Source organism: Acomys minous (assembly GCF_964271855.1).
Source record: "Acomys minous genome assembly, chromosome: 17".
NCBI classification, from domain to species: domain Eukaryota; kingdom Metazoa; phylum Chordata; class Mammalia; order Rodentia; family Muridae; genus Acomys; species Acomys minous.
The window spans coordinates 71,258,587-71,268,957 of record NC_140500.1 but is presented as its reverse complement, the minus strand read 5'-3'; the positions used below and the strand labels follow the sequence as shown (position 1 = coordinate 71,268,957).

Genomic DNA, 10,371 nt, shown 5'->3' with positions numbered 1-10,371 from the left:
TGGTGAAGAAGGCTGTTTATCTGTAGGTCAGCATGGCATGGGGCATAACCAGGGCTTGTATGTCTCACCTCAGAGTTTGATGTCAGTGGCATAGAGTAGAAGGCAGGCAGGCAGGGAATTTCTCTCCTTTTCGAGAAACAAAATGTTGCTCTTCGGTGCGTCTAACCCCTGAGGTTGTGTTTTGTTTTTGTTTTGTTTTTTGAGTCAGGGTTTTTCTGTGTAGGTTTAGCTGTCCGAGGCTGGCTTTGTAGAACAGGCTGGAGTTGAACTCACAGAGATCTGCCTACCCCTGCCTCCCTGAGTGCTGGGATTACAGGCGTGCGCTACTGTGCCAGGCCCACCATGCTCCAAGGCCAGGAGAGTGGCTCAGTGGTTAAAACACTTGCTGCATAAACACGAGGACCAGACTTTGGGTACCCAGAACTCGTGTAAATGCTGAGGGGCTATGGCAGCCTGCCAGCAATCCCAGCCTCCAAAGGGAGGCCGGGGACCCTCAGAACAAGAGGGCTAGTGAGTCAAGTCATACCTCTAGCCTTGGGTCTGACTGAGAAACCCTGCCTCACTGAATAGGTGGGTATCTTAGTCAGAGTCTCAATCAATGTGATAAGACGCCGTAACTCAAAGCAGCTTGGGGAAGAAAGGGCTTGTTCCGCGTACACATCCCAATTACCACTCATCTGAAGGGAGGTCAGGGAAGGACTCAGGCCACGAACTGATGCAGCGGCCGTGGAGGAACACTGCTTCCTAGTGAGCTCCTCAGGACTCACTCAGCCTGCTTTCTTATAGTGCTCAGGATCACCCACCCAGGGGTGGCACCACCTCCAATGAGCTGAGCACCCCACATCAATCATCAATCAAGAAAATGCTCCACTGGCTCGCCCACAGACCAAGCTAGCATTTTCTCAACTGGGGTTGCCTCTTCCCAAATGACACCAGTTGACATAAAACTAGCCAGGCCAGCATTAGTCTCGGACACACACACACACACACACACACACACACACACACACGGAAAAAGAAGTAAAACTTTCAAAATGGCCTCCTAGAGAAATCAGATATTTTTCTGTATGAGTTGATGGCAAATAGAGTAGTGTATCATCGTGGGAATGCTACTTGTCTGTCTTATGAGTGTTTTGTTTTGTTTTGTTTCTTTTCTGAGGCAGCATCTCATGTAGGCTGGCCTCAAACTTGGTATGTCAAGAATGACTTTCAACCCTGATCCTCTTGCCCCCAACTCCCACGTGCTAGGGTTACGAACATATACCACCACACCTACTTTAGTAAGTCTATAAATTTAGTAATTTATAAAGTCCAGCCATTTTTTTTTTTAGATTTACTTCTTTTATGCCTATGAGTGTTTTGCCTGCCTGCATGTCTATGAGTCTCATGCCTGCAGTGCCCAAGGAAGCCAGAAGGGGTCATCAGATCTGTAATTGGAGTTTCAGATGGTCATCAGCTGCCCTGCAGGGGCTGAGAATCAAACCAGGGCCCTCTGCCAGAGAGCGGCCGGCACTCTTAGCCCCAGAGCCATCTCTCTAGCCATGAGTTCGGATCCCTCGTAAAGGATGTGGATGTGAGTATGCTCTGTCTTGAGTTGGTAACCTCTCCCTGGCTCTGTCCCCACCCCCCACCCACCCCCCCACCCCACCCCCGAGGCCCAGGAATCCCCATCTCCTAGTTTGCTTCTTTGGGCTGTAAAAACTGCTTTAGTCCCCACAGCTGCTGAGAAAGTGGGAGGACTGCCCCACCCCTGCCTTGTTCCTGTGTGTTGGCTTCAGCTGGCCTACCCTGGCACTCAGGGCCGCCAGCCACATTTATTCCTAGGATCTGGGACTGAGACCCAGGATCTCTGAGGAACAGGAGGCATGTCCTGTCTCCAGAGGTCACGAAAATCCTGATGCACCTATGTGGAGAAGAGGCATTGAGGTCATGAACAAGGACGATCAAAACGGGCAACTTTATTTGCAAGAGCTTTTCCTATCCTGCCCTGCTGGAATCTGGATTGGAAACCTTACTCCCTGGGTCCATGCCTCCCTCTCCAGGACCTTGTAGCACGAGGCCACTCACCGACCAGCCTCGATGCCTAATTGCCCTCAGAGCCACCTTCCTGGCTGAATGCTAAATCCAGACCATTGCTCTTCCAGCATTCCAGCAGGACCCTCTGCCCTCCTCCTCCTCCTCCAGCCCCAACTGATGCCCAGAGTGGCCGACAGCTGCATCCTCAGGGAAGGGGGAAGAGAGCTGGCTGCCTCCCCACAGCTTCCCGGGGACACTGCGTCCTCACCGCCATCTCCGGTTCCCACCTCGGCATGCCTCCCCCTCCCGTTCTCAGCTCAGAAGTGTTTCAGGACACGACTGAGTGGCACAGTCATGAGAACCAAGTAAACAGTGGTTTCCTCACATTCCTGTCAGCCTTTGTTTTTTAAGCCTGAAGAGTCTAAACTAGAGAGGTCCCCCCCTCTCCCTGCCCGCTCCTTGGCTCTTGCTTTGACCTTGGGGTTAGTGACGGACGTGGGACGTGTCTGGCCTGGGTTGCTGGATTTACACAGCACTTGCCTGGTTGGCCTTTGGGGGCACGGGGGTGGGGGTGGGGGGTGGGGAGGGTCTTCTTCATTGTCTCCACTCACTTCTATTCTGGCCTAGGAGTGAGAATTGGCTATAGGACAAGACAGGTCCCAAGCCTTGACAGCAAAGTTGCACCAAGGATAAGTTCTATGCCTGACCACTGTGCTGCCCTGCCTCCTCGCAAGCCACAGATGGCCTCCAGGGCAGCCCCTCCAGCTCTGCCCACAACTGTCCCAGACAAGGGACCTGGCTTCTCTTCTAGGATGCTGTGTGGTCCTCAGGGGAAGGCTAAAACAATGCCAGGCCTCTTATCAACGGCTAATCCCGGCCTGGCCGGCTCAGGGACTTCCCTTCTCAGAAACACCCGCTCTTATTTTAACACATGGCATGTTCACTTCTGACTCAGCCCTAATTGCAGACAGAGGGAAGACAATTTCTCCCTAGAGCCACAGCCAAGAGCAAACACCTTCAAGTCCTCCAGGAATGGGCCTGGCTTCCTTCTGCCTTTGTCAGAGGCCTCCTGGTGCCACAAAATGGAGAAGCCAGAAGCAGAAACCCCAGAAAGAGATCACCAGCTTTCATCTCTCTTTCAGGGGTCAATTCACTGAAGCCCAGAGAAGGCTTTAGCTCCCAGTCACTCGGCCAGCAGGGGGCAGGGCGGGGGGGGGGGGGACGGGAAGGCTAGGGCCAGTCCTCCGATGCCTGTGCCCTGCACACTTCTCAGGGGGCAAAGGAGGTAGTTTCTGCTCTATACTTCCTCAGGACTTCCTTGTTCCCTCTCGGGGGTCCAGTGGGATGCACCACAGGAGCAAGAGGGAGCTCAGGTGCCCCAGGAATAAGGATTGGTTTTATCTAGAAGGGAGAAATAGCCTAAGTTGGACCCTCCAAGGAGGGACAGAAGGAGGGAGGGAAAAGAACCTCCAACCTAAAACAAATTGCTAAGGCGAGCAATGGGTAGGGGCACAGGTGCCAGCCCCTCCAGGGACGTCTGTGGCTATGGAAACAGAAGCCTGGGGCCAGAGTGGCCTCCAGAGGAGCTGCTCTGTTCCAGGTTTCAGAGAAGACTTGTACTAAAACTCAAAATGGAAATGAAGCTCAGTGGTAGATATTTGCTTAGCATGCACAAGGCTAGGGGGTCCAAACCCCAGCACAGAGAGACAGACAGACCTACAGAGGCAGGGAGACAGAGAGAGGAACAGAGAGAGACAGAGAAACAGGAAGGGCAGCCTTGGAGGATGGCCCCAGCTGGCTCGCAGTGCCTTAGCCCAGCACCTGTGTTCTGATAGTTGTTCCTCTAAACCAGGCTCTGAAAGCAGCGCTCTGTGCCCAGAGCCTGCACCCCAACTTCAGTTGCAGGGTTTGGAAACCAGAGAAATGCCGAGCAGCCCACTGTCTAAAGAGGCTGGGTAGCCACTAAAGAAAGCATCAGGGCCCCAGGTAGCTACCACAGCCACCTTGCTGATCTAGAGCTGTTATCGCTAATCCCTGGAACTAGAGCGGGACCAGTTTGGAACAGGAAGTGTTAAGGCCTGTGGCCCTTAAGACCGACTTCTGCAATGTAGAACTAGAAGCCAGAAGCTGCGATCAGAAGATTCCAGAACTGGGACAGACTTAATCCACAGATTGCATGTTCTGTTTTTCAGCTCAGACAGCTAGTGAGCCCTTATCAGCTGACCTACTCGGTGTGTGCCCAAGTATTTCCCTTCTTTGTACTCAGCTGTGATAAAGGTCAACCTTAAATGGTTTTCATTTGCTAGAAGGAATTGAAGACTAGAAACTCCAAGCTAATGTTTAAAAGGTCCAAACTTTAGTAATGAAAACATAGCTTACTTTATAATTACACACACACACACACACACACACACACACACACTTCTTGTTACTGTTGGTGGTGCTTGGTTGGTTCGTTGGTTGGGTTGGGTTGGTTTTGGTTTCAGTTTTAAGACAGAGTGTATGTGTCCTACTGCCAGTGTAGTTAAGGATGACCTTGGCTTCTGATCCCACCTCCTTTGCCTCCCAAGTGCTGGGATCTCAGGCATGCACCACCACACCCAGGTTTATAAACTTGAGATTACACCTATGGCTCCCAGCACGCTAGGCAAGCACTTTACCAATGGAGCTGCATCTCCAGCCCCGTGTATTACTTTTTATAAGCGCATAATGTGCTTGTTTTTATTTTTATTTTTTCTGTTCTCAACAATTTCAAACATTCAAAACATCGCCTATGGGGTTGGAGAGGTGGCTCAGTGGTTAAGCGCACTGGCTGCTCTTCCAGAGGACTTAGGTTCAATTCCCAGCACCCACATGGTGGCTCACAACCATCTGCAACCCCAGTTCCAGAGATCAAAAGACACTGCACACACATGGTGCACAGAGATACATACATACATAGAATGGAATAAATTAAAGAAAGGACCTTTTAAAAAAATTGAACATTAAACTGGGCGGTGGTAGCATACGCCTTTAATCCCAGCACTTGGGAGGCAGAGGCAGGAGGATCTCTGTGAGTTCCGAGGCCAGCCTGGTCTACAAAGTGAGTCCAGGACAGCCAGGGCTACACACAGAGAAACCCTGTCTTGAAAAACAAAACAAAACAAAAAATCAAACATAGACGCTGGGCGTGGTGGTGCACACCTTTAATCCCAGCACTAGGGAGGCAGAGGTAGGTGGATCGCTGTGAGCTCAAGGCCAGCCTGGTCTACAAAGTAAGTCCAGGACAGCCACCGTTAACAGAGACCCTGTCTCAAAAAACAACAACAACAACAAAAATCGAACACACATACAGGCCGAGGCTGTAGCTCAGTGGTAGCGCCCTGGATCCCAGCAGGTACAACTTTCCCAAATGTTAACAAATGTTAATGTTTCTCCTTATGCTAGAGATTGCCCTAGAGCCTTGGCCAAGGCAAGCTCCACTCCTAAGCCCCAGCCCTGGAGTCAGCAAATGCGGAGTATGAAACAGAAGTACAATACTATGAACTCATCTCCAAGCATTAATTAAAGTTTGCCAGTCGTCACACGGATGGCCTGTCTCTGTAGCAGCCTCCTGGGATCTGAGACAGTTTCCTCATTCCTCGCCCTTCATGATTGTGACATCTTTGAAGAGCAGTGGCCAGTTGCTTTGCAGAATGTTCCTCACATTGGGTGTGTCTGGTATTTTTTCACGATTAGATTGTGGGGCTGTATGTTGGGCAAGAACACCACTGAAGAGACATTGCGTCCTCAAGTCATCCCTTGGGAGGTGAGGGGGGCGCTGGAGGCTGTGGCATCTGTCCCTGATGACAGAAAGATGATCACTTGGATTAGGTAGCGCCCACCAGCTTGGTTGCAAGTGAAGTCCCTGCTTCTGTGAAATTACCGTAACGTGCTGCGCGACAGGAGACTCTGAGAATGTGCAATGTCTTTTGTCATTTGTCTTCCCGTGCCTACCCTCAGCCTCATAAGTGAGCCCTAACCCTGACTGCTGGAAAGTTACCCGAAGGCGAGGTTCTCGGCTTCCAGCACTCCTTCTCCCCGTTCCACGTGGAATTCTAGAGTAGAAAGAGCATCCTTCTTCCCTTGTTGGCTTATTTACTCAACAATTTGCTTGTGTTGATGTGGAGAAACTGATATTGGTCTTGTTGAAAATCATTATCCGTTGTGGTTGCTAATTATTTGTTACTGTAATTCTCCCTGACTTGATCGTCAAAGGCCTATGATGATCAATCGATGTGCAATCCTGCATCTAAAAAATAATAATAATGAGGCCAGGTGTCATGGTGCACGCCTTTAATCCCAGAACTCAGGAGGCAGAGGCAGGTGGATCGCTGTGAGTTCAAGGCCAGCCTGGTCTACAAAGCAAGTCCAGGACAGCCAAGGCTACACAGAGAGACCCTGTACTGTCTCGAAAAAAAAAAAACAAAATAATAATAATGGTGATGATGATGGTAATGATGATGATATTTGAGACCAAGCTCTCTGGGGGACTGGCAGAGTGGCTCAGCAGGTAAAGGCACTTGCCACCAAACCCCCAGGTCCAACAACTCCTATGAGATGTCCTCTGACCTCCACAAACTGTGGTGTGTTCATGCATGTGAGTATGTGCACACATACATACATACATGTAAATCTTAAAAACATATATCATTGGGGATGTGGCTCAGTAGACAGAGTGCTTGCCCAGTGTGCAGGAAACCCTAGGTTTGATCCCCAGCACTGGATAAAACTGTGGTACTGGCACACAACTCTAATCCTAGCCCCTGGGAGGTAGAGGCAGTGGGTCAGATGTACAAGGTCATCATTCTTGGTTGTATAGTGAGTTCAAGGTCATCTTAAGCTACATATGACCTTTTCTTTTTGAAAAAGTCTTATAGTACTAGGATGTCTTTAGCTCTAGTGCCTGTCAAGGAAAACTCAGCTAGGAAGTGTATAGAGCCATCCCTGGGTATCTTTTGGGTCTGGTTCCAGCATATCCCATAAATAGAAAAATTGACATGTGCACAAGTTCATCATATAAGATGGCATCAAGGCTCTGGGATGCAGCTCAGTTAATAAAGTGCTTCCTAACCAGAGCAAAGCGCGAGGTTCCAGCCTCAGCACCAGCTGAGACCAGATTGAGGAATCTTTGCTCTGTCACATGATACGAGCATTCATACGGGCCAAACACCTACATGCATAAATTTTTGAAAATAAAAATGAGTGTTATGTTTTTAGGAATTAATGATGAAAGGAAAAACATCTGTACGTGTTCAGTATCCACCCAGCTACCATAGGTCCCAACACACACACACACACACACACACACACACACACACACACGAGACACAAGACAAGCAACGCCCACTGGGAGAGGCACTGGGGATGCTGGAAGTGGTTGGCGGGCCCCATCCAGCTGTGCCTACACTTTGTTCACCTCCAGTGTAAGGCTCATCAAGTGGCAAATCCAAGCCTTGTTTTGTTTGAGGTATGTCCTCACTATCTAAAGTCTTGCTGTCCGGAACTTTCTAGAATTTTTATCCTAATATTTTTGTTCATAGATTTAGATACAATCTATGCTGTTGAGTGCCTGTGTCTGGCCATCGCTGTGTGTAAAATTGTTAGCTCATACCTGTGCTCAGGGTGCAACCTAACAGGGCAGGTGTATTGTACATGGTTCGCATTCCGTGATCCATCATATGATTACGTCTTTGCTTTACTGTGGAATGTACTTTTTTTTAAAAAATTCAAGATTTCACCGGGCATGGTGGCACACACCTTTAATCCCAGCACTCGGGAGGCAGAGGCAGGCGGATCACTGTGAGTTCAAGGCTAGGCTGGTCTACAAAGAGAGTCCAGGACAGCCAAGGCTACACAGAGAAGCTCTGTCTCGAAAAACCAAAATATAAAAATTAAAAAATAAAATAAAAAAAAATTTTAATTTAAATTAAAAAACAACCCTCTTCTTACATAATTAGAATGAGGCACGGTTTTCCCCCAGCAGGTGGCAGCACGTGAACCATAGTTTAAACAGGTTCTTTTTCCCCTATGAGTTTCAAGCTTAGCTGATACTGCTGCAGTTGGGCTGGGGCACAGGCATGGACCACCACACCCAGTTTATGAGGTGCTAGGGATCAAACCCAGGTTTCCATGAGGGCTGGGGGAGCGTTCTACCATCTGATCTACATCCTTGCGGCTCCCTGCCCCGCCACCGCCACCGCCCCGCCCCGCCCCGCCCCGCCACCGCCACCGCCCCGCCCCATGCTGTTCCGTTACTGTGGCTCTGACTGAGGCAGGCTTTCACTACAGGTATCCGCGTGTGACTCTGAGCACCTAGTCCCGCTGTGTCAGCTTCCTGACGGCTGGTATTACAGGCTCCAGTCTATCTAAATCAGGTTTTCAGGGAGTCTTGGCTGTAAAACCATCGCAGTAAACAATCCAAGTGTGCCACAGGGAGCAAGCAGCTACAGAATTAAACGTCCTCATACAAACTATGAGGCACAACCCACAGTGTAAAACAACTTTCATACAAAGGGGGCTGGGGACATAGTTTATTCAGTAAGCACCTGCCTCATGGGAGATCACCAAATACACAGAGGTAGATAGGCATATAAATTATAAATAAATAACAGAAAACGCACCACACGTCACACACATGCAAAGCACCTACAGTGAGTCTAAGGAATTATCCTCCAGTGTGACTGAGGCTCCAGGGTGCTCCTCTGAAGTGAGGCTTAGATCCTCACGGCCTTGAACGCCACCCCAAGAGTAGATAGGGTGCCCTAGCCAGGCAGGAGCTAGAGAAAACTCCTGGGCAGAACTTACAAAAAAAAAAAAAACAACCTACAGGACCCCACCTCATGCGCTGCCTGGGAAGAGTGTCAGTGTAAAGCAAGAAAACACAGCCTTGCTTAGGGTGATGTGGAGTTAGGCTGCAAATTTAGACATTCAGACTCCGAAGGTAGAGGTGCTGGGAGTCACCTCTCCTTCCAGGTGATTTCAGCAAGCACCTCACCATTAACGAGTGTCCTGGGTGTTATCTATACACAGCAGGACAGAAGGAGGAAGAGCTAGCCAGGAGGCTGAGGCAGGAGGATCACCACAAGTCTGAGGCCAGCCTGGGCTGGAGAGGTGACTCAGCTGGTAGAGTGCTTGCCGAGCATACACTAGCACACACAGGGCCCGGAGCGCCATCCCTAGAACCGCATAAAGCAGGGATGGGGATACAACAAGCCTGTGACCCCACCACAGTTCAAAGGTTGAAGGTCATCCTCAGCTACACAGCAACTCTGAGACCACGCTAGGTTCTGTCTGTCTCGCTGTGTCTGTCTGACTGTCTGTCCTCTCTCTCTCCCCTCTCCTCTTCTTCCCCCTCTGTCTCTGTCTCTCTCCCCCTCCCCCTTCCATCCCTGTCTCTCTCCCCTCCCCCCTCTGTCTCTGTCTCTCTCCCCCTCCCCCCTCTGTCTCTGTCTCTCCCCCTCCCCCCTCCATCTCTGTATCTCTCTCCCCCTCCCCCCTCTGTCTCTGTCTCTCCCCCTCCCCCCTCTGTCTCTGTCTCTCTCCCCCTCCCTCCACCTCTCTCCCTCTCTGTGTGTCTCTCCCTCCTGCTGTGTCTCCTTCCTCTGTGTCTCTGGTCCTGTTTAAATCTGAAGCAGGTGCCTCCTCTTATCTCTCCTCACCAAGCACTCTTTGCTTTACTCTGACCCCTGGACTCTTTTCAGCAGTGTTGACAAGGACCTGGCCTTATCTGAGTGACAACAGACAACTGCTGACATGTCTCACACCTGGCCTCCATTTTCCCAGGCAAGCTCCCAGCTTGTGATTCTTGTCAGAGACGCAGCTTCCCGTTATTAAGTGTGATGGTGACCTTGCCCCTCCTAGCATTACAAGGTGTGCGCGTGAGCCAGGCATGGGAGCAGCAGCCCATGGGATTGTTTCCGGTTCAAAGCTAGTCTGAGCTTCACAGTGAGCTCCAGTCCAGCCAAGGCGAGATAGCAAGACCCTGCCTACCATTTTTAAAAAATGTATATTTGGCCACTTTCTTAGTGTCATTGTAATACCCCGTGGGCAATCCTCTGGAGCCCATCTTGTATTGGCTTCTGCCCTTCCACCTCAGCCAAAAGGATCTTCCATGTCGCCCGCTACTCTTCTCACATGTGGCAGCGACCTGTCAGGCTTGAGATCAAAGCTTCAAGCTGGTCTTGCTATTCGGGAGCTCAGCTTTGGAGCAGAAAGCACAGAGGTAAGTTCTTACAAGGCCCAGTGACCACACGGTGGGTGGTGGCATACACCTGTAAGCGCATCACTTGGGAGGCCAAGGCATCACCCTGCCTGAAGAAGACACAGATTCCTACT

The 10,371-nt window shown here is 50.3% G+C and overlaps 1 long non-coding RNA gene across 1 annotated transcript; it reads left to right on the top strand.

Moving 5' to 3' along the window:
- Positions 1–1,484: 1,484 nt before the first annotated feature.
- Positions 1,485–2,400, top strand: LOC311588277. The gene is made up of 2 exons (XR_014776134.1): positions 1,485–1,573; positions 2,145–2,400. It is a non-coding gene; the product is annotated as an uncharacterized lncRNA (long non-coding RNA).
- The last annotated feature ends 7,971 nt before the right edge of the window (positions 2,401–10,371 follow it).